Below are 23,040 nucleotides of genomic sequence, written 5' to 3'. Positions count from 1 at the left end.
AAGTAGCTTTTTTGTATATTCTGTTGGATTTTCTGCATAGACCATCATATTATTTGCAAATAAAGACAGTTTTACTTCTTTTCCTACCTGGATGACTTATGTTTCTTTTTCTTTTCTTGTTGCACTGGCTAGTACCTCCGATACAACACTGAATGTAAGTGGTGAGAACAGACATCTTTGTCTTGTGTCTGATATTTGAGAAAAAGTGTTCAGCCTTTCAGCACTAGATGTGATAAGAGCTGTAGGTTCTTCATAGATATCCTTTATCTGGTGAAGTAAATTTTCTTCTAGCCTGCTGAGAGTTTTATTGGGAATAATGATGGATTATGTAAAAAAAAATTGTGTTGAGATTGGTTTTTCTTATCATTTCTTTTCTTTCCATCTGTTAATGTGATGAATTATTGATTTTGAAGTTAAGCCAGCCTTTTATTCCCAGAAGAAATCTCACTGGGTCATGATGTATTTTAATTTTTATACATTATTGGATGTAACTTGCTGATATATTATTAAGAATGTTTGCAACTATACGTGTTGGGGGTATTGGCCTGTAGTTTTCTTTTCTGATTATATCTTTGTTTTCTTTTTGTGTCAGAGTAATGCTGGCCTCATAGAATAAATTGGCAGGCATTGTCTCTTCATCAACTATCACAAAGAATTTGTGCAGAATTGGTATTATTTTCTCCTTAAATGTTTGATAGAATTTACAGGGAAGCCACTTGGGGCTGAGTTTTCTTTGTAGGAATGTTTTTAATTACAAATTCAGTTTATTTAATGAATGAATACATTTATCTATTCAGTTTATCTATACATTTTTGGACTGAGTTTGGGTAGTTGATTTTTTTAATATACAAAAGTCTATTATAATATTCTATTATTACCTTTTTAATATCTATATCTGTAGACCCTTTCTTGATATCGTCACTCTTACTCTTTTCCCTTTTTTTTTTAACATTTTTATTGGAGTATAATTACTTTACAATGGTGTGTGAGTTTCTGTTTTATAACAAAGTGCATCAGTTAAACATATACATATGTTCCCATATCTCTTTCCTCTTGCGTCTCCCTCCCTCCCACCCTCCCTATCCCACCCCTCTAGGTGGTCACAAAGCACCGAGCTGATCTCCCTGTGCTATGCGGCTGCTTCCCACTAGCTATTTTACATTTGGTAGTGTATATACGTCCATGCCACTCTCTCACTTTGTCACAGCTTACCCTTCCCCCTCCCCATATCCTCAAGTCCATTCTCTAGTAGGTCTGCGTCTTTATTCCCGTCTTACCCCTAGGTTCTTCATGACTTTTTTTTTTCTTAGATTTCATATATATGTGTTAGCATATGGTATTTGTCTTTCTCTTTCTGACTTACTTCACTCTGTATGACAGACTCTAAGTCCATCCACCTCACTACAAATAACTCAATTTCGTTTCTTTTTATGGCTGAGTAATATTCCATTGTATATATGTGCCACATCTTCTTTATCCATTCATCCGATGATGGACACTTAGGTTGCTTCCATGTCCTGGCTATTCTAAATAGAGTTGCAATGAACATTTTGGTACATGACTCTTTTTGAATTATGGTTTCCTCAGGGTATAGGCCCAGTAGTGGGATTGCTGGGTCATATGGTAGTTCTATTTGTAGTTTTTTAAGGAACCTCCATACTGTTCTCCATAGTGGCTGTACCAATTCACATTCCCACCAGCAGTGCAAGAGGGTTCCCTTTTCTCCACACCCTCTCCAGCATTTATCGTTTCTAGATTTTTTGATGATGGCCATTCTGACCGGTGTGAGATGATATCTCATTGTAGTTTTGATTTGCATTTCTCTAACGATTAATGACGTTGAGCATTCTTTCATGTGTTTCTTGGCAATCTGTATATCTTCTTTGCAGAAATGTCTATTTAGGTCTTCTGCCCATTTTTGGATTGGGTTGTTTGTTTTTTTGTTATTGAGCTGTGTGAGCTGCTTGTAAATTTTAGAGATTAATCCTTTGTCAGTTGCTTCATTTGCAAATATTTTCTCCCATTCTGAGGGTTGTCTTTTGGTCTTGTTTATGGTTTCCTTTGCTGTGCAAAAGCTTTGAAGTTTCATTAGGTCCCATTTGTTTATTTTTGTTTTTATTTCCATTTCTCTAGAAGGTGGGTCAAAAAAAATCTTGCTGTGATTTCTGTCATAGAGTGTTCTGCCTATGTTTTCCTCTAAGAGTTTTATAGTCTCTGCCCTGACATTTAGGTCTTTAATCCATTTTGAGCTTAGTTTTGTGTATGTTGTTAGGGAGTGTTCTAATCTCATACTTTTACATGTACCTGTCCAGTTTTCCCAGCACCACTTATTGGAGAGGCTGTCCTTTCTCCACTGTACATTCCTGCCTCCTTTATCAAAGATAAGGTGACCATATGTGCACGGGTTTATCTCTGGGCTTTCTATCCTGTTCCATTGATCTATATTTCTGTTTTTGTGCCAGTACCATACTGTTTTGATTACTGTAGCTTTGTAGTATAGTCTGAAGTCAGGGAGCCTGATTCCTCCAGCTCTGTTTTTCATTCTCAAGATTGCTTTGGCTATTCGGGGTCTTTCATGTTTCCATACAAATTGTGAATTTTTTTGTTCTAGTTCTGTGAAAAATGCCAGTGGTTGTTTGATAGGGATTGCATTGATTCTGTAGATTGCTTTGGGTAGTAGAGTCATTTTCACAATGTTGATTCTTCCAATCCAAGAACATGGTATATCTCTCCATCTGTTTGTATCATCTTTAATTTCTTTCATCAGTGTCTTATAATTTTCTGCATACAGGTCTTTTGTCTCCTTAGGTAGATTTATTCCCAGATATTTTATTCTTTTTGTTGCAGTGGTAAATGGGAGTGTTTTCTTAATTTCACTTTCAGATTCTTCATCATTAGTGTATAGGAATGCCAAGATTTAGCTAGGTCTTTGGGCTTATTTGGAGACAAACCAATACCTAAGATTTTTGGCTTCCAAGATTCTCTTTTAGCAATAAGCTTCACCTCATATACACATTAACAGAAACCAACAGTAACCAAGGAAATGGAACTGTGGACTCCAGCAATAATTAATGAACTAGAGATTGGGTACAGGATTAAATCAGCAGACCTCAGAGAATGGGGACTGCAGACTGATCCCAAACAAATGGAGAGCTACAGCTACTACCACTTGTCTCTTCTTATCTTTACTCCCAGGTAAATGTCATCCTCTGGGTGTTAACCCATTGTGACTGATGCCCCCTTGCCTTCCTGTGAAGGTCTGCAAAGGACAAATTATCATTGCTTATTTTATATATTTATTTTTTATTCTGACTTTACCCCTCTCTACAATAAGTTCTGGGGGTCCACAGGCCACTTTAGGTGGATTTTTCCATTGCTGCCTCTCAAGTGCCTAGAACAACACCAAACACATCTTGGAAGCTCAACAAATATTTATTAAATAAATGGATGTGAATGAAGGCAATAAATGCACACACACTTTAGATGGAATAAGTCAAGTGTCCTGCTTATTCTCCATGGGTTCTGGGCCCTTGTCTGGTCTGGCCTGGGCTGTCCCAGGAGACTCTCTCTTCTGGGCAGCCCCACCCCAGGACCTCTTGGTGACTGGCTGCCTATGATCCAGCAGTAAATGGGAGGAAAAAAGAGAGATGGTGGGGCAGCTTTCCTGAGCTCCTGGACATCTCCTCACTGGAATCAGATGATGCTTCATTTACCCCCACCTTCCAGGCCCAGGAGTGGGGACTGCTCTCCCATTGCTAGTGTCTGAGACCTCAGTGTCCCTTGTCCAGTCCCTTATCCATCTGAAGATTAGGAACATGCACTTCCATTACAGCCTCTTCACCTACACCATTGTGATGAAGTGCTTCTTGTTGGAATTCTGTCTGATTCATCAGGAAACTCTCTTTGAATGTATATAATTTAGGAAACTTTTAGGTATATTAAAATAGTGTGGGTATAATTTTTTCTTTCTCCTTTTATTCATAATTTATTTTTCAAGATGTATGGCTCACTTCAGTTTTACCTGTTAGTAAAAGAGTTTTGTAGCTGTATTGCACTTTTGTATGTGCATGTGTCTGTCATCAGGGGAAATTTTTTATTCTGACTGCATAAAATTTAGAAAAATTTAAAGAACGCTATGTTAAACAAAACAATAAAGTATAAAAAAATACTTAAGGCTGCTTTAATTTACAATTTTTTCATATAGTTACATAGCTATGGTGACTTGTATCTGCATTGTCCTTGTGTATGTGTGTGTGTCATTAAGGGAAATCTTTATTTTGACTGGAAAAAAAATTTAGAAATAGTTAAACAGCAAATATTATTTAAACAAAATAACAAAATATAAAAAATACAAGAAAAAACATATGATAGCAAAATGTCAACTGCCCTAAATTAATCTATGAATGTAAGGGTTAAACTAATAAAAACATTATGAAGTTTGAATGCTGTTGTTGTTTGCATTTCTTTTTTTGCCTTGTTTTTTATAAACCTATCAAATTTTATTTGGGAATTCCCTGGCCGTCAAGTGGTTAGGACTCTGTGCTTCCACTGCTGGGGGCCCGATTTCCATCCCTGGTTGGTGAACTAAGATCCCACAAGCTGTGTGGCGTGGCCCCCAAAAAATTTTATTCAGGTAAATTTATATATACATTTATAGTAACAGCTATTAGCATACAAATTGGTTTTTATTGTTTAAACATCTCTACCATGTCAAATTTCACTGATGATTGTAGTAAATAGCAATTCTTTATTAAAATTTAATAAAGACCTATGTATTTCTAGAGGGTCTCATGACCTGGAACTATGTACTCATATGAATTATATTAAACAATTTTTTTATTTAAAAAACACTATCTTATAATTATAATACTATATCAAACTTCAATAAGAACTTTTGCAGCGTCAATTAAATAATAGAAGGTAAACTAAAGAGAGGAATCAAAATGACTTTAGGGAAGAAAGCACAGGCAAGTGTTCTGCTGTGGTTGAGGGTGTCCAGGGCCTGGCTGCTGTGAAGATGAGCCGAACCTGCAGGTGGCCCTGGGTCCCAGAGTGCTCTCAGCATGACCCTTCTCTCTCCTGGGGACCCAGGGGACCCCCTGTTCCTTCTGGGACTCTGTGGGCTGTAGGTGGAGCAGCGGGAGCATAAGGCCCACTTGAGAACTTGGACTTGAATTTAGCCAGTGTTTCCCTGGCTGATCATTCTCTTTCCTCAGCTTGTGGAGCTTTCTCTCCATCAACAGAACAACCATCCTGCTTTCCTGAACTCTTTTCTCATACAAGAGTTTCTTCTTTTGATAGGAGGAAGTGGTTCTCTCAAATTCTGTGCTCACATCTTTAGTCAACTTCTTGTAGGGTTGCTGATCTGACATGTGGAGTTCAGGCTCCTGCACACTTTGGGAAGTTTCTTCTCAGTTTCTACAGAGTGTGTTGCCTCCTCATTTGACTTTCTCTCAATTTGTGTGACATCTTCTTCTTGTAATTCAGGCTGATTTTGAAGCTTCAGCTGGAGCTTCTGAACCTCAGTTTCAAGCTGTGAATTTTCAAGCTGCAAAGTTGCTCTCTCAGTTTGGAGACCTGTTACTTGTCTTATAAGCTCTTCAACACCTTGGTTTTCTTCCAACAAATCTCTGGATAGTTCTTTTTCTCTTTTGGGACTACCTAAAGGGCCATGTGTGTTACCATCATCAGTGATACGTTTCTGATTGACTTCTGATGGAGGAATAGAGCAAACACCATTTTTTGCTCTCTTTCCCTCTACTTCTGAGTTTCCATCATCTGGGTGACCTCTAATAAGGTTAAGAAAACGGATCATCTTCAGCATGGTCTGGCCAGTGTCTTTAATTGGCTCACTTTATCTCTAACAGCTTATTGCATCCATACATTTGAGAGCTCCAGTCTTCCTTTCTCCTCTGTCGTTTCCCGCATTCTCTGCTTCCATCTTGTAATTTCTTTGTTGAGCCATTCTGGACTTTCCTGAATATCAGTGTTATTGTTAGAATTGTATGTTATTTTCTTCCCAGGTTGTTCTCCATTACCATGTGATGCTTGGCACCATTACAGTAAAGAATTTGCTTACAATGGGAATGGATGTTAGTAGTATATGAGGGTTGGAAACTACAGGGTTTCAAGAGATAATAGTGTTGCTTGTTGCTTGAAGGTCCTGGACGAACCTCCCCTTCTGCCCTTAGGTTTTCTCACAGGTAAAATAGGACTATTACAGGTACTTGTACAACGGATAACAAGGCCTTGAGCCTTGTAATATTCTATTATGGGCTTTATACCTTGAAGGGCTTCTTTACTATAGGCTATTGATTATTTGAGAGATCTATTTGAACCTTGATGAGAGGTGTGCTGTGAATTTTGCCAATATCAGTTGAAGATTTTGGAACAAATGATCAGCATTTCCAGAATCAACCTTAGTACACTCAGAGATGGAGCAAATGAAAGATGTCAAAGGGAAATTTAATTCACCTGGTTGGCTGCTTTTATGATCTACTGTCAAATTCTAGAATTATTTCCCCCTTTTGTAAGAAAGAAGTTTTGGCATATTTCTCTAAAGTCTCAGGCTAGTAAATGTGTAGAAGCAAAGGAGCTAATGAAAAAAGGGGGTATTATCTCTTAAAGGGCCTAAACAAGTGGGTAGGTTCATAGACAGGAACATTTTGAGGTTCATTAGAGATTTCCACTATTTGAACTGTTTAGTACTCTGAGGCAGGGGCTGCGTCATTTTTTTAAAATGTTGTTTTACTGTATTTATTGAGACGCAGTTGTGAGCAAAGTAAAATAATGATGATTATTTTTTTAAACCAGCCATAAAATCTGTAGAGACACAAAGTAGCTTAGTGTTTGCCTGGAGCTGGAGTGGAAAGAGGGATTGGCTGCACGTGGGCAGGAGTTTCCTTCTGGGGTGGTGGAAATATTCTAAAATTGCATTGTGGTGTCAATTAGGACTGGCAAGAGATTGATTCCCAATCTGGGCAAATGTTTCTCTGATTAAGAGGAAAGATTGGGAAGAGCCTCTGTAGTTCCTCAGAGCCTCAGAATTGAGAATTAGGAGGATGTTGGAAAGGCTAGTTAGAGGCCTGAAGATACCTGAAGCACCTAAATTTGTAACAGTCTCTTTTCCAGTGTCCTGGATCTTTGGAATAATAGCAGAAACTAGGAGGATTTTGGTTTCATTTAGTGGCCTTCATTTGTCAGAGTTGAAGATTAAGAATTTTAGTGTCTTTATTATAGGTAAATCATCTAGAGTGTGAGAGGGCTTGTTTGCCAGATTAACTAAATCTGGAGTGGACATCGTTTCCCATTCCATTCTAATCCTTTTTACTGGAAGGGAAAGATTCCTGTTCAGCTCACTAATAAACAGTTAAAACCTACCGAGGTGGCATCAACATCTGAAGGAAAACCAGAATTTTCTTTAAAAATAATCTGAAGTTGATTATAATAGTCATGAATAGGTTTGTCAGATTTGTGTGTGGAACCTTGAATTTTGTTTCAATCAACAGGTTTTGGAAAAGTCTTAGGAATTGCTTCATGAAATTGCCTATCAATTGCTCCAGCCTGATTATATAGTAAGTTAGGGTGCTGGTCTCCCAGTTGCAATCCTGGAGACCTTTCAGGATTTTCCCAATTAGTGGTTTTCAACCGATACTTGGCCTGGCCTTCACCAACAAGCATGGTAATTAGCTGATATAAGTCAGAGAAACCAGGCTGATAAGTTTGAATGACTATATTAAATTCCACAGCCAATCTACAAGATTATTTGCTACTTTGGGAAAATCTTTGACTATGGCTTACAGTTCAGCTTTAGTCCAGGGAATATAAGAAATTAAGAATTTAGACTCTGGATGCTCAGAAGGCTTAATTTTAACAAGATAGGTTCTGATAGCTTAAAGGAAAGGAGGTGGGGAAAGTTTCAGGGAAAAAGGGAAGTTCAGTGAAATAATTAGTATGAGGGAACTGAGGGTATAGAGGAGGTGCAAGTGGTATAGAAGGGAAGGAGGAAGGAGGGGCCAGAGGCAGGGCCTGACCATGAGAAGCCAAGGGAAGAAAAAGATAGCACCAGAGGTGGAGCCTAAGACAAAGAAGCTGGGGGAAAAGGAACATGAGGCTTTGGAAGCCATTTTATTTTCCTTTAATCACTTGTTTACCTCAGTTAATTTTAAAATCTTATTTTGCAGAGAGGCAATTTTAGGCTCCTGATAATATTTGGAAGCCTCAAAACACCAGTCAAAATAAGCATTCAATTCAGTTTGGGAAGTTTTAGAGCTATCGTTGTCCAATTCAGTTTTTAACAAAGGAAATTTGGGGATTTCAAAAGTTCCCCATATTGGCCATTGATGCTCTAAATTGCCTTTGGTTAGGTCGGTCCATTTAGTTAGAGTTGTGCATGAGGAAGGACTGCAGTTTTTAAGCATAAAATCAGCCCTCCCTTGTAGGAAGAGCATCCATAAAATATTTTGATAACTGGATGTCATTTCTCAGAGATTTTTCTCTAGAGTAAAATAATAATTTTTAAACACCCTACACAGCTCAAGAAGCTTCAGCAATTCAAATAGCTTAAACACCCTGTAGGCCTAATTCCAGCCAATTCTAAGGGAACTACCTAGTCCTGAGTATTCAGGCCCAAAAGCTGCTCAGCACAGCTCTAGTGGAACGGCCTAATTTCAAAGAAGTCAGGTCAAATGCTTGATAGCACAGTTCCACTAGGGAACAGAGCCTGTTCCAAAAAGAATCCAGCCAAAGGCTAGTGCAGTTCCAGTTAGAACAGAGTGATTTCAAAAAAGTCAGGTTGAAGTGACAAAAGTACTCACAGACAGAACAAGACCTTAACCAGAAAGCACAAAGCCTCAAAACAGATCCTGAATAAAATCTGGAGAACTTCAAAATGAGACAGAAGGGAAGAGGGCAGGGCACAACCCTTAAAGAATGACACAGCCATTGAGAAAAAGAGGATAGAACTGATTAGGCCCAGAATGGCAGAAGATTTGACTTCCAGTAGAGCTTAAGCCCCATGATACACTCATTGTAATACATTAGCATGCAAATGGCACACCCACAGGCACCATGACAGTTCCAAGCCTGACCATAAAAGCCAAAAAATGGGCAGTAGCCGAATTCCTGGAAATCCCCACCCCTTCTCCAAAATAGTTGAAATAATCTTCCCACTCCTTAGTCTATGAAATTACCCAGTCCATCAAAACTAACCACCCATATTTCAGAGCTGCTCTCACCTTCTGAGACAGACTGCATTCTGCCTATGGAATGTGTATCTCTCTCAATAAACCTGCCTTCACTTTACTATGGTTCACTCTTGAATTCTTTCCTGCATAAAGCCAAGGACCCGCACTTGGCGGTCTGTTCCAGGAACTTGACTGAGACCTGGGACATAACCATCCTCTTGTGCCCCATTTTCCTGCAACATCTTTACAAAGGAAGAGGAGGAAAGTGGTCTTCTCTCCCTCCCCACTTTTTCTTTGATTATAAAAATGTAGCCCACTTAGTTCTAAGGGTAGAGCTCTCTTGTCTGCCTGCTTGTATCCTTCACAAGCATCCTATATTAACAAATCTACAGAAATATGATATCAAACCTGGCAATTGTGAGAAGAGGAGAGCACAGTGCGGGATATTGAAAATGCATTTGAAATTAAAAGAACAGCAACTTAAAATAAGCTTGTTTATATAGAGGCTGCTATATCAAAACCTCATGGTAAACACAAACTGAAAATCTACAATAGATACACACACACAAAAGAAAAAGGAAGTAAACACCATACTAAAACTAGTCAACAGTTCACAAGAGAAGAGAACAAAAGAGGAAAGGAAGAAAAAAGACCTACAAAAACAAATCCAAAACAATTAACAAAATGGTGATAAGAATATACATATTGACAATTACCTTAAATGTAAATGGGTTAAATGCTCCAACCAAAAGACACAGACTGGCTGAATGGACACCAAAACAAGACCCATATATATGCCATCTACAAGAGACCCACTTCAGACCTAGGGACACATACAGACTGAAAGTGAGGAGATAGAAAAAGATATTCCACGCAAATGGAAATCAAAAGAAAGCTGGAGTAGCAATACTCATATCAGACAAAATAGACTTTAGAGACTGATACAAGAGACAAGGAATGGCACTACATAATTATCAAGGGATCAATCCAAGAAGAGGATATAACAATTGTAAATATACATGCACCTAACGTAGGAGCTCCTCAATATATAAGGAAAATGCTAACAGCCATAAAAGGGGAAATTGACAGTAACACGGTAATAGAGAGGGACTTTAACACTCCACTTACACCAATGGACAGATCATCCAGACAGAAAATCAATAAGGAAACACAAGCCTTAAATGATACATTAGACCAGATGGACTTAATTGATATCTCTAGGACTTTGCACCCAAAAGGAGCAGAATACACATTCTTCTCAAGTCTACGTGGAACATTGTCCATGATAGATCGCATCTTTGACCAAAAATCAAGCCTCAGTATATTTAAGAAAATCGAAATCATATCAAGCATCTTTTCCAACCACAATGCTATGAGATTACAAATCATGTACAGGGGAAAAAAACCCGTAATAAACACAAACATGTGAAGGCTAAACAATATGCTACTAAACAACCAATGGATCACTGAAGAAATCAAAGAAGGAATCAAAAAATACCTAGAGACAAATGACAATGAAAACACAGCAATCCAAAACCTAGGAGATGCAGCAAAAGCAGTTCTAACAGGGAAGTTTATAGCAATACAATCTTACCTCAGGAAACAAGAAAAATCACAAATAAACAACTGAACCTTACACCTAAAGCAACTAGAGAAAGAAGAACAAATAAAACCTGAAGTTAGATAAAGGAAAGAAATCATAAAGTTCAGAGCAGAAATAATGAAACAGAAATGAAGAAAATAATAGCAATGATCAATGAAACTAAAAGCTGGTTCTTTGAAAAGATAAACAAAATTGACAAAACTTAGCCAGACTCATCAAGAAAAAGAAAAGGAGAGGGCTCAAATCAATAAAATTATTCATAAAAGAGAAGTTACAACAGACACCAGAGAAATACAAAGGATCTAAGAGACTACTACAAGCAACTATATGCCAATAAAATAGACAACCTGGAAGAAATAGACAAATTCTTCTCAGGAAGAAATAGAAAATATGAACAGACCAATCACAAGTACTGAAATTGAAACTGATTTAAAAACTCCCAACAAACAAAAGTTGTTTCTTCACAGGTGAATTCTCTCAAGCATTTAGAGAAGAGTTAACACATATCCTTCTAAAACTCTTCCAAAAAATTGCAGTGGAAGAAACACTCCCAAGCTTATTCTACAAGGCCACCATCAGCCTGATACTAAAACCAGACAAAGATGCCACAAACTAAGAAAATTACAGGCCAATTATCACTGATGAACATAGATGCAAAAATCCTCAACAAAATACTAGTACACCAAATACAACAGCACATTAAAAGGATCATACACCATGATCAAGTGGGATTTATCTCAGGGATGCAAGGATTTTTCAATACATGCAGAGCAATCAATGTGATACACCACATTAACAAACTGAAGAATAAAAACCATATGATTATCTCAATAGATGCAGAAAAAGTTTTGACAAAATTCAACACCCATTTATAATAAAAACTCTCCAGAAAGTGGGCATAGAAGGAACTTACCTCAACATAATAAAAGCCGTATATGGCAAACCCACAGCTAACATCATTCTCAATGGTGAAAAACTGAAAACATTTCCTCCAAGATCAGGAACAAGACAAGAATGTCCACTCTCACCACTTTTATTCAACATAGTTTTGGAAGTCCTAACCATGGCAATCAGAGAAGAAAAAAGAAATAAAAGGAATTCAAATTGGAAAAAATGAAGTAAAACCAGATGAAGTAAAAGTAAAAAAAAAGATGAAGTAAAAGTAAAAATTTCCTCTGTTTGCAGAAGAAATTATACTACACATAGAAAATCCTAAAGACACGACCAGAAAACTACTAGAGCTCATCAATGAATTTGGTAAAGTTGCAGGATACAGGATTAATACACAGAAATCATTAGCATTCCTATACACTAAAAATGAAAGATCAGAAAGGAAATTAAGGAAACAATTCCATTTACCATCACAACAAAAACAATAGGAGTAAACCTATTTAAGGAGGCAAAAGACCTGTACTCAAAAAACTATAAGATGCTGATGAAAGAAATCAAAGAGGACACAAACAGATGCAGAGATATACCATGTTCTTGGACTGGAGGAATCAATATTGTCAATATGACTTTACTACACAAAGCAATCTAGAGAGTCAATGCAATCCCTATCAAATTACCAATGACATTTTTCACAGAGGTAGAAGAACATTTCACAATTTGTATGAAGACAAAAAAGGACCCAGATAGCCAAAGCAATCTTGAGAAAGAAAAATGGAACTGGAGGAACAGGCTCCCTGACTTCAGACTATACTACAATGCTACAGTCATCAAAACAGTATGATACTGACACAAAAACAGAAATATGGATCAGTGGAAAAGGATTGAAAGCCCAGAAATAAATCTATGGTCAATTAATCTATGCCAAAGGAAGCAAGAATATACAATGGAGAAAAGACAGTCTCTACAATAATGGTGCTGGGAAAACTTGACAGCTTCATGTAAAAGAATGAAATTAGAACACTCACTAGCACCATACATAAAAATAAACTCAAAATGGATTAAAGACTTAAATGTAAGGCTGGATACTATAAAACTCTTATAGGAAAACATAGGCAGAACACTCTTTGACATAAATCACAGTAAGATCTTTTCTGATCCATCTCCCAGAGTAATGGAAATAAAAACAAAAATAAACAAATGGGACCCAATTAAACTTAAAAGCTTTTGCACAGCAAATGATACCATAAACAAAATGAAAAGACAACCCACAGAATGAGAGAAAATATTTGCAAATGATGCGACCAGCAAGGGATTAATCTCCAAAATATACAAATAGCTCATGCAGCTCAATATCAAAAACCAAACAACCCAATCAAAAAACGGGCGGAAGACCTAAATAGACATTTCTACAAAGAAGACATACAGATGGCCAAAAGACACATGAAAAGATGCTCAACATCACTAATTATTAGAGAAATGCAAATCAAAACAACAGTGAGGTATCACCTCACACCTGTCAGAATGGCCTTTTGATATTTTTAACAAACACCCCCAAATCAAATTCTTAATGAAGTTTTTTTGACCTTGGACTAACTTTGAGATTTTCCCAGAGGGACCCTGAAATAACTCAAAAGACTTTTTCTCTCTCCTTATAAAAAAGAGAGATTAAACTAATTCAGTCTATTTGATATATTAAATTATATGGGAAGCATTGTCAAATAAGTGATGCTAAAACTTCTTTAGGTTATATTTGTATGGATGTATGTTATTAATATGTATTCCAGAAATTGTATGAATTCCTAGAAATCTGATGTGTCCTGGTATAGTGTTATATGTCATAATTGTGGTTATTATCCTAAAATGTATGTCACAGAAATAACCAAATTTCCTTATCAATTGCATTGTAATGAACTTGCATCAGATTTTTAACCATGGCCTTTTTAAAGCTCCTTTGTCATTTATTGACAGTTATTGTTTTATTCATATGCTTGCAAAAGTGCTTGTCTTCAAAGAGATTCTTGGAAAGAACTTTGACAAGTTCTGATAACTTTCAGATATCACTGAACTGGGTAAGAATTTACAGAACTCTAATGGAGACACTGATGGATTTATAAAACTGGTAACAGAAGATCAAGATCAATGAGAATTAATTAAATGTGACTGAATGAACTAATGAGAATGATTATAATTTTCCTGTCTTTTTCTTGAAAACATCACTGGTTCTTTAATTTTTTGTTTTTCCAAATTTACGGAAACTTTTTCTCTTAAGCAATTTTTTAACTTACGGTAATTTTGTAAATTATACCATTGTAAATGGAATTGAAACATTCATTTTTTTCCCTACCTGACCCCCCTAGAATTCAGAAACTCTTATTGAGTATTCTTATTTTCGTGGCAACGAAGTTATTTGCATAAGTTCAATAAGAATCTGTCCTCCTGTAACAGGACACAATGGAAAACACTGGTTATATTACCAAGGCATTGATTGGAATGTCATATTTGAGAATGCACATAAACTCAGATATGATCCAACAGCTTTAAGAAACTAAGGTTGACTTTATAGAGCCAATAAAGCCCCTTGGAAACTCCCTGGGGCCTTGTTTACAGGGTTCCTGGAAGCCTTACCAGGTGAATAAAGAAGGTCACTTCCTGGCAGCCCTAGGAACCTCAGGATATTTGGGGGGTCTCAAGAAGAGAAGAATTCACCCAAATTTGTAGGTATTGCAAGAGAAGTCTGATGGTGAGTCTTGGCTTGGCTTCTTAGCCTCAAGAGACTTTTAAGAGTCCAATCTGAGATTGTTTATGAAAAGGTCCAGCAAAGCAGACTTTAAAAGAGCCTGTATAGTCATCACTATTCTTGCTGCACTTACGTAAATAATCCGGCCATGTTGGAAATTTTGCAAACAAATTTGTCTTACTTTGGTTATCTATGGTAGAAATGGGGTGATTGTAGAGAAGAAAATCATGTTTCAGTAGAAAACTATAACACACTGCCATTGTTATCTGATTCTAGTCTTATTCATTGCCTTTGAGGTTTTGTTATCTACCTATCTGCCTATAAACTGGACCGGATCCTGATTTCTAGTTCTCTCCAATATTTGACCACAACTCTCCAAACTTACATTTCCAATTTTCTTCCACCATTTTGACTTGGAATCACTTTAAAAACTGCCCTTTTCCTGAAGCCCTGCAAAACTGAAGCTGGATGACTTGATATAAACTTCAGAGAAATCTCCATGGCAGAACACATGTAGACAACCTTGCCAGTTGCTGTGTGGCACACTCAGGATGTTCACTGGAACATCCAATGACATCATTGGATACATTCAAACTGCAAAACATGCTTTGAGTCCAACATCTAGAAATCTTCTCAATTGGCTGTCCTCAGGACTCAGAAACTGGATTTATAATTTGCTCCAACCATTAATTTTGTGGGGGGGTTTGTTTTGTTTCAATAGAAATACCTCTTATTAAATACTTGATTGCTTGCACTAGAGGCATAGCTTTGGGAGCTCACCAGCAATACCCCCTCCTGAAATGAGACACACCGTTTAACTGAACTGATCTATTCCCAGGACTAAGAAACCAGTTCATTGAGGTGAAACAACCTAACAACTCAGCTCTGGACAGTGAAACTTCATTGGGGAAGTTTCAAATGTGGTGTCAACTACAAGTTGGCACTTGCCATTGGCACTTGCCATTTACCTCTACAAGGATTAAATCATGAGCTGCTGTAGCTGCTGACCTTCAACACCCCCTGAAAGGAATTCTGGGTGGAGGCCAGGAATGAGGCACTCTGTGCTCTAGGAAAAACTGGCAGAACAGGTCTTCAGATAATTTTCAGGAGAAGATTTAATGAGCCCAATTCTTGCATCTCCTCATATCTAGAAAACACTAAAATCCTTCATGGTGACGTCTGCTCCTTATGACTAATAGCAACCTTCTGCAAAAATTGTGTGCTTGATTGCATGTACTCTCCCTTCACCAAAATCACATATATACTGACCTTCCCCCACTACCTCTTCAGAGCAGTTTCTCAGAGCTATCAGAAATGCTGTCTGCAAGGCTATAATCTTCATTATGCCCCAAATAAAACTTAACTCACAACTCTCACGTTGTGCATTGTTTTCAGTCGACAGTGGAAATAAAGGGGAGCAGAATGGGCCACCCAAGATATGCCTCTTTGGCATAAGGATTATGCTGAACTGATAACTTTGTGAAACAGCTTACATAGATGTTCTGAAAACAAAATAGAAGTTACCCTTTTGTGAGGGACATTTACTTTAGAAAGGGTGCCTGTACCAGAAAGAGAGCTACTACCAGAGACAACTTTACACCTGAGAGTCTTATCTGCATGGCAAGGCAACTTTGTTTGCTCTTCTCACCTTCTCATCAATTGCCTTCCCACCTAGAAGCCCCAGACCCTGTCCCTTTCTTTAGCTCAGGATGGTATATAGCCTCAAATCCTGGCTGCCTTTTGAATCTCATATTTTTGTGGGGCTCCCATACATACATACATATGTAATTAGTTTTTTTTTCTTCTGTTAATCTGTCTTTTATTACAGGGTGGTCTCAGCCAAGAACTAAGAAGGGTAGAGGAAAAATTATTTCCCTCTTCTATAATAAAATATATTTAAATTTATAATGTAGTAATGAAAGTTAACAGATAATCATGATTGCCTTTTTATTTAATATGATTACAGCTCTTGCTACATCAGAACTCTTTTTTTCTGGATATCTTTGATAACTGAGGTATCACAGTTTCTTCCAGCAGTCACATCTTTGTAGAGTTAATTACTGACTCATATTCATGGGAGACGGGAATAAATTTGAGATTCTATTTTAAAATTCAGTTTCATATTTTAAATGTTCTAAGTAAATAAGAACTTATACCAATATTCCTTCTATTATTTTGGGTAAATTTTTCTTGAATGATTAGAAAACAACCATTTGCAATACTTTGGAGCAAAACATGCTCCTTCATTATCAATAATCCTCTAAAGACTCTTTAATTGCTCTTTCCACAAAATCTCAAAATTTAATTTGTTTGTTCAAACCATCACAAATCTTATGGCTAATAAGGAGTTAAACAAGAGCAGAAAGTGTTCACCATGAGGGTCTGACCCTTGCTCTAAGAACACTGTTATCTGAGGAGCTTGAGCAGTCTGACACCTTCTAATGGCTTCATAAAGGAGAGAGTTCATGTTTTTCTTTAAAACTTATCCCGGGCCAGCCCTGGGCCCCAAGGCTGTTAGCAAGGAGAATGCAGGAGACAAAGCATAATCATAAATTACACATACTCTATTTGCCTGCAAATTGAGTACTTAAACAGCTGGTATGCAAAGAAAGTCATCTATGCTCTATCTCCTTTATTAGTGGTCAGGGAGAAATTACCCTAAAGCAAGCATTTTTAGGGTTCCCAATGATTGTGGCCATGGATGGTCACCAAGAACTGTGTTGTCTGCATAACAGTTTTGTCTGTTTCCCTTCAAGAGACCTAGATAAATCAATATCTTGAGATTATAAATATCCTGGTGAGAAAGCATCTTGCTTCCTGCTGTACCTTCTGCTCAACCCAGTCTCTGCATTTGTCCCAAATATCTCTCCTATTTCTCATTTTTACTCCCCACGGAACTTGAATATTTCACAGAGGCTCTTTTGCAGGACCTGAAGTCTAGTTGGCCAAGAATGTCACTTGGCCGGGGGAGACCTTCAAGATGGTGGAGGAGTAAGACATGAAGATCACCTTCCTCCCCACAAATACATCAGAAATACATCTACATGTGGAACAACTCCTACAGAACGCTGGCAGAAGACCTGAGACTTCCCAAAAGGCAAGAAACTCCCCACGTACCTGGGTAGGGCAAAAGAAAAAAGAATGAACAGAGACAAAAGAATAGGGACAGGACCTGCACCAGTGGGAGGGAGCTGTGAAGGAGGAAATGTTTCCACAAACTAGGAAGCCCCGCCACTGGCAGAGATGGGGGGGGGTGGAGGGGGGCGGTGGTGGAGGGGAAGCTTTGGAGCCATGGAGGAGAGCGCAGCAACTGGGGTGCAGAGGACAAAGCAGAGAGATTCCTGCACAGAGGATCAGTGCCAACCAGCACTCACCAGTCTGAGAGGCTTGTCTGCTCACTCGCCGGGATGGGTAGGGGCTGGGAGCTGAGGCTCGGGCTTCAGAGGTCAGATCCCAAGGGAGAGGACTGGGGTTGGCTGCGTGAACACAGCCTGAAGGGAGCTACTGCGCCACAGCTAGCCAGGAGGGAGTCCAGGAAAATGCTTCGAACTGCCTAAGAGGCAAGACACCATTGTTTCAGGGTGCGCGAGAAGAGGGGATTCAAAGAATCGCCTAAACGAGCTCCAGAGACAGACACGAGCCGCGGCTATCAGCGCGGACAAGGAGATGGTCATGAAACGTTAAGGCTGCTGCTGCAGCCACCAAGAAGCCTGTGTGCAAGCACAGGTCACTATCCACACCTCCCCTCCCGGGATCCTGTGCAGCCCGCCACTGCCAGGGTCCCGTGATCCAGGGACAACTTCCCCAGGAGAACACACGGTGCACCTCAGGCTGTTGAAACGTCACGCTGGCCTCTGCCGTCCCAGGCTCGCCCGGAATTCCGTACCCCACCCCCACCCCCCACCCCTGCGCCTGAGTGAGCCAGAGCCTCCTAATCAGCTGCTCCTTTAACCCCATACTGTCTGGGCGGGAACAGACGCCCTCAGGTGACCTACACACAGAGGCGGGGCCAATCCAAAGCTGAACCCCAGGAGCTGTGTGAACAAAGAAGAGAAAGGGAAATCTCTCCCAGCAGCCTCAGGAGCAGCGGATTAAACCTCCACAATCAACTTGATGAACGCTGCATCTGCGGAATACCTGAATAGACAACGAATCATCCCAAAATTGAGGAGGTGGACTTTGGGAACAACTGTAGACTTGGGGTTTGCTGTATGCGACTGACTGGTTTCTAGTTTTAGGTTTTTCTTAGTTTAGTATTTAGAGTTTATTATCATTGGTAGATTTGTTTATTGAGTTGGTTGATCTCTTCCTTTTTTTATATATATAAATATATATATTTGTTCCTTTTTCTCTTTTTGTAAGAGTGTATGTGTATGCTTCTTTGTGTGATTTTGTCTGTATATCTTTGCTTTTACCATTTGTCCAAGGGTTCTGTCTGTCCGTTTTTGTTTTTGGTTTTGTTTTTTAATATAATTTTTAGCACTTCTGATCATTGGTGGATTTGAGTTTTGGTTTGGTTGCTCTCTTCTTTCTTTCTTTCTTTTTTTAAATTACTTTTTAATTTTTTTATTTTCAATAACTTAAAAATTTTTCTATTTTAATAACTTTATTTCTTTTTATTTTCTTTCTTTTTTTCTTTCTTTTTTTCTCCCTTTTCTTCTGAGCTGTGTGGCTGACAGGGTCTTGGTGCTCTGGCCGGGTGTCAGGCCTGTGCCTCTGAGGTGGGAGAGATGAGTTCAGGACATTGGCTCACCAGAGACCTCTCAGCTCCATGTAATATCAAATGGCGAAAGCTCTCCCAGAGATATCCATCTCTATGCTAAGACCCAACTCCACTCAACAACCAGCAAGCTACAGTGCTGGACACCCTATGCCAAACAACTAGCAAGACAGGAACACAAACCCTCCCATTAGCAGAGAGGCTGTCTAAAATAATAATACAGTTGCAGACACCCCAAAACACACCACCAGACGCAGTCCTGCCCAACAGAAAGACAAGATACAGCCCACCAACCAGAACACAGGCACCAGTTCCCTCCACCAGGAAGCCAACACAAGCCACTGAACCAATCTCACCCACTGGGGACAGACACCGAAAACAATGAGAACTACGATCCTGCAGTCTGTGAAGAGGAGACCCCAAACACAGTAAGTTAAACAAAATGAGAAGACAGAGAAATATGCAGCAGATGAAGGAGCAAAGTAAAAACCCACCAGACCAAACAAATGAAGAGGAAATAGGCAGTCTACCTGAAAAAGAATTCAGAGTAATGATAGTAAAGATGATCCAAAATCATGGAAATAGAATGAAGAAAATAAAAGAAATGATTAACAAGGACCTGGAAGAGCTAAAGAGTAAACAAACAATGATGAACAACACAATAAAAGAAATTTAAAATTCTCTAGAAGGAATCAATAGCAGAATAACTGAGGTAGAAGAACAGATAAGTGACCTGGAGGATAAAATATGGAAATAATGACCGCAGAGCAGAATAAAGAAAAAAGAATGAAAAGAATTGAGTACAGTCTGAGAGACCTCTGGGACAATGTTAAATGCAACAACATTTGGATTATAGGGGCCCCAGAAGAAGAAGAGAAAAAGAAAGGGTCTGAGAAAATATTTGAAGAGATTATAGTTGAAAACTTCCCTAACATGGGAAAGGAAATAGTTATTCAAGTCCAGGAAGTGCAGAGTCCCATACAGGATAAATCCAAGGAGAAACACGCCAACACATATATTCATCAAACTATCAAAGATTAAATACAAAGAAAAAATATTAAAAGCAGCAAGGGAAAAGCAACACATAACATACAATGGAATCTCAATAAGGTTAACAGCTGATCTCTTTTTTCTTTTTTTTTCTCTTTTTTTTTTTTTGCGGTACACGGGCCTCTCACTGTTGTGGCCTCTCCCGTTGCAGAGCACAGGCTCCGGACGTGCAGGCTCGGCGGCCATGGCTCATAGGCCTAGCCGCTCCATGGCATGTGGGATCTTCCCTGACCGGGGCACGAACCCATGTCTCCTGCATCAGCAGGTGGACTCTCAACCACTGCGCCACCAGGGAAGCCCAACAACCGATCTTTCAGCAGAAACTCTGCAAGCCAGAAGAGAGTGGCAGGACATATTTAAAGTGATGAAAGGGAAAAACCTACAACCAAGATTACTCTACCCAGCAAGGATCTCATTCAGATTTGATGGAGAAATTAAAACCTTTACAGACAAGCAAAAGCTGAGAGAATTCAGCACCACCAAACCAGCTTTACAACAAATGCTAATGAAAATTCTCTAGGCAGAGAACACAAGAGAAGGAAAAGACCTACAATAACAAACCTAAAACAATTAAGAAAATGGTAATGGGAACATACATATCAATAATTACCTTAAATGTAAATGGATTCAATGCTCCAACCAAAAGAAATAGACTGGCTGAATGGATACAGAAACAAGACCTGTACATGTGCTGTCTACAAAAGACCCAATTCAGACCTAGGGAGACATACAGACTGAAAGTGGGGGGATGGAAAAAGATATTCCATGCAAATGGAAATCAAAAGAAAGCTGGAGTAGCAATTCTCATATCAGACAAAATAGATTTTAAAATAAAGACTACTGCAAGATACAAAGAAGGACACTACATAATGATCAAGGGATCAATCCAAGAAGAAGATATAATTGTAAATATTTATGCACCCAACAGAGGAGCACCTCAATACATAAGGCAAATGCTAAGAGCCATAAAAGGGGAAATCAACAGTAACACAATAATAGTAGGGACTTTTAACACCCCACTTTCACCAATAGACAGATCATCCCAAATGAAAATAAATAAGGAAACACAAGCTTTAAATGACACATTAAACAAGATGGACTTCATTGATATTTATAGGACATTCCATCCAAAAAACAGAATACACTTTCTTCTCAAGTGCTCATGGAACATTCTCCAGGATAGATCATATCTAGGGTCACAAATCAAGCCTTAGTAAATGTAAGAAAATTAAAACTGTATCAAGTATCTATTCTGACCACAATGCTATAAGACTAGATATCAATTACAGAAAAAAAAAATGTAAAAAATACAAACACATGGAGCCTAAACAATATGCTACCAAATAACCAAGAGATCACTGAAGAAATCAAAGAGGAAATCAAAAAATACATAGAAACAAATGACAATCAAAACATGATGACCAAAAACCTATGGGATGCAGCAAAAGCAGTTCTGAGAGGGCAGTTTATAGCAATACAATCCTACCTCAAGAAACAAGAAGTATCTCAAATAAACAACCTAAACTTACACCTAAAGCAATTAGAATAAGAAGGACAAAAATAACCCAGAGTTAGCAGAAAGAAGGAAATCATAAAGATCAGGTCAGAAATAAATGAAAAAGAAATGAAGGCAACAGTTGCAAAGATCAATAAAACTAAAAGCTGGTTCTTTGAGAAGATAAACAAAATTGATAAACCATTAGCCAGACTCATCAAGAAAAAAAGGGAGAAGACTCAAATCAACAGAACTAGAAATGGAAAAGGAGAAGTAACAACTGACACTGCAGAAATACAAAGTATCATGAGAGATTACTACAAGCAACTATAAGCCAATAAAATGGACAACCTGGAAGAAATGGACAAATTCTTAGAAAAGCACAACCTTCCGAGACTGAACGAGGAAGAAATAGAAAATATAAACAGACCAATCACAAGCACTGAAAATGAAACTGTGATAAAAATTCTTCCAACAAACAAAGGTCCAGGGTCAGATGGCTTCACAGGCAAATACTATCAAACATTTAGAGAAGAACTAACACCTATCCTTCTCAAACTCTTCCAAAATATAACAGATGGAGGAACACCCCCAAACTCATTCTACAAGGCCACCATCACCCTGATACCAAAACCAGACAAAGATGTCACAAAAAAAGAAAACTACAGGCCAATATCACTGATGAACATAAATGCCAAAATCCTCAACAAAATACTAGCAAACAGAATCCAACAGCACATTAAAAGGATCATACACCATGATCAAGTGGGGTTTATCCCAGGAATTCAAGGATTCTTCAATATATGCAAATCAATCAATGTGATAAACCATATTAACAACTTGAAGGAGAAAAACCATATGATCATCTCAATGATGAAAAAAGCTTTTGACAAAATTCAACACCCATTTATGATAAAAACCATGCAGAAAGTAGGCATAGAGGGAACTTACCTCAACATAATAAAGGCCATATATGAAAAACCCACAGCCAACTTTGTTCTCAATGGTGAAAAACTGACACCATTTCCTCTAAGATCAGGGACAAGACAAGGTTGCCCATTCTCACCACTATTATTCAACATAGTTTTGGAAGTTTTAGCCACAGCAATCAGAGAAGAAAAAGAAATAAAATGCATCCAAATCGGAAAAGAAGTAAAACTGTCACTGTTTGCAGATGACATGATACTATACGTAGAGAATCTTAAAGATGCTACCATAAAACTACTAAAGCTAATCAATGAATTTGGTAAAGTAGCAGGATAGAAAATTAATGCACAGAAATCTCTGGCATTCCTATACACTAATGATGAAAAATCTCAAAGAGAAATTAATGAAACCCTCCCATTTACCATTGCAAGA

The sequence above is a fragment of the Monodon monoceros genome, unplaced genomic scaffold (genome assembly GCF_005190385.1).
Source record: "Monodon monoceros isolate NGI ecotype Baffin Bay Population unplaced genomic scaffold, NGI_Narwhal_1 Super_Scaffold_12, whole genome shotgun sequence".
NCBI classification, from domain to species: Eukaryota; Metazoa; Chordata; class Mammalia; order Artiodactyla; family Monodontidae; genus Monodon; species Monodon monoceros.
Note: the sequence above shows the minus strand (reverse complement) of the source record.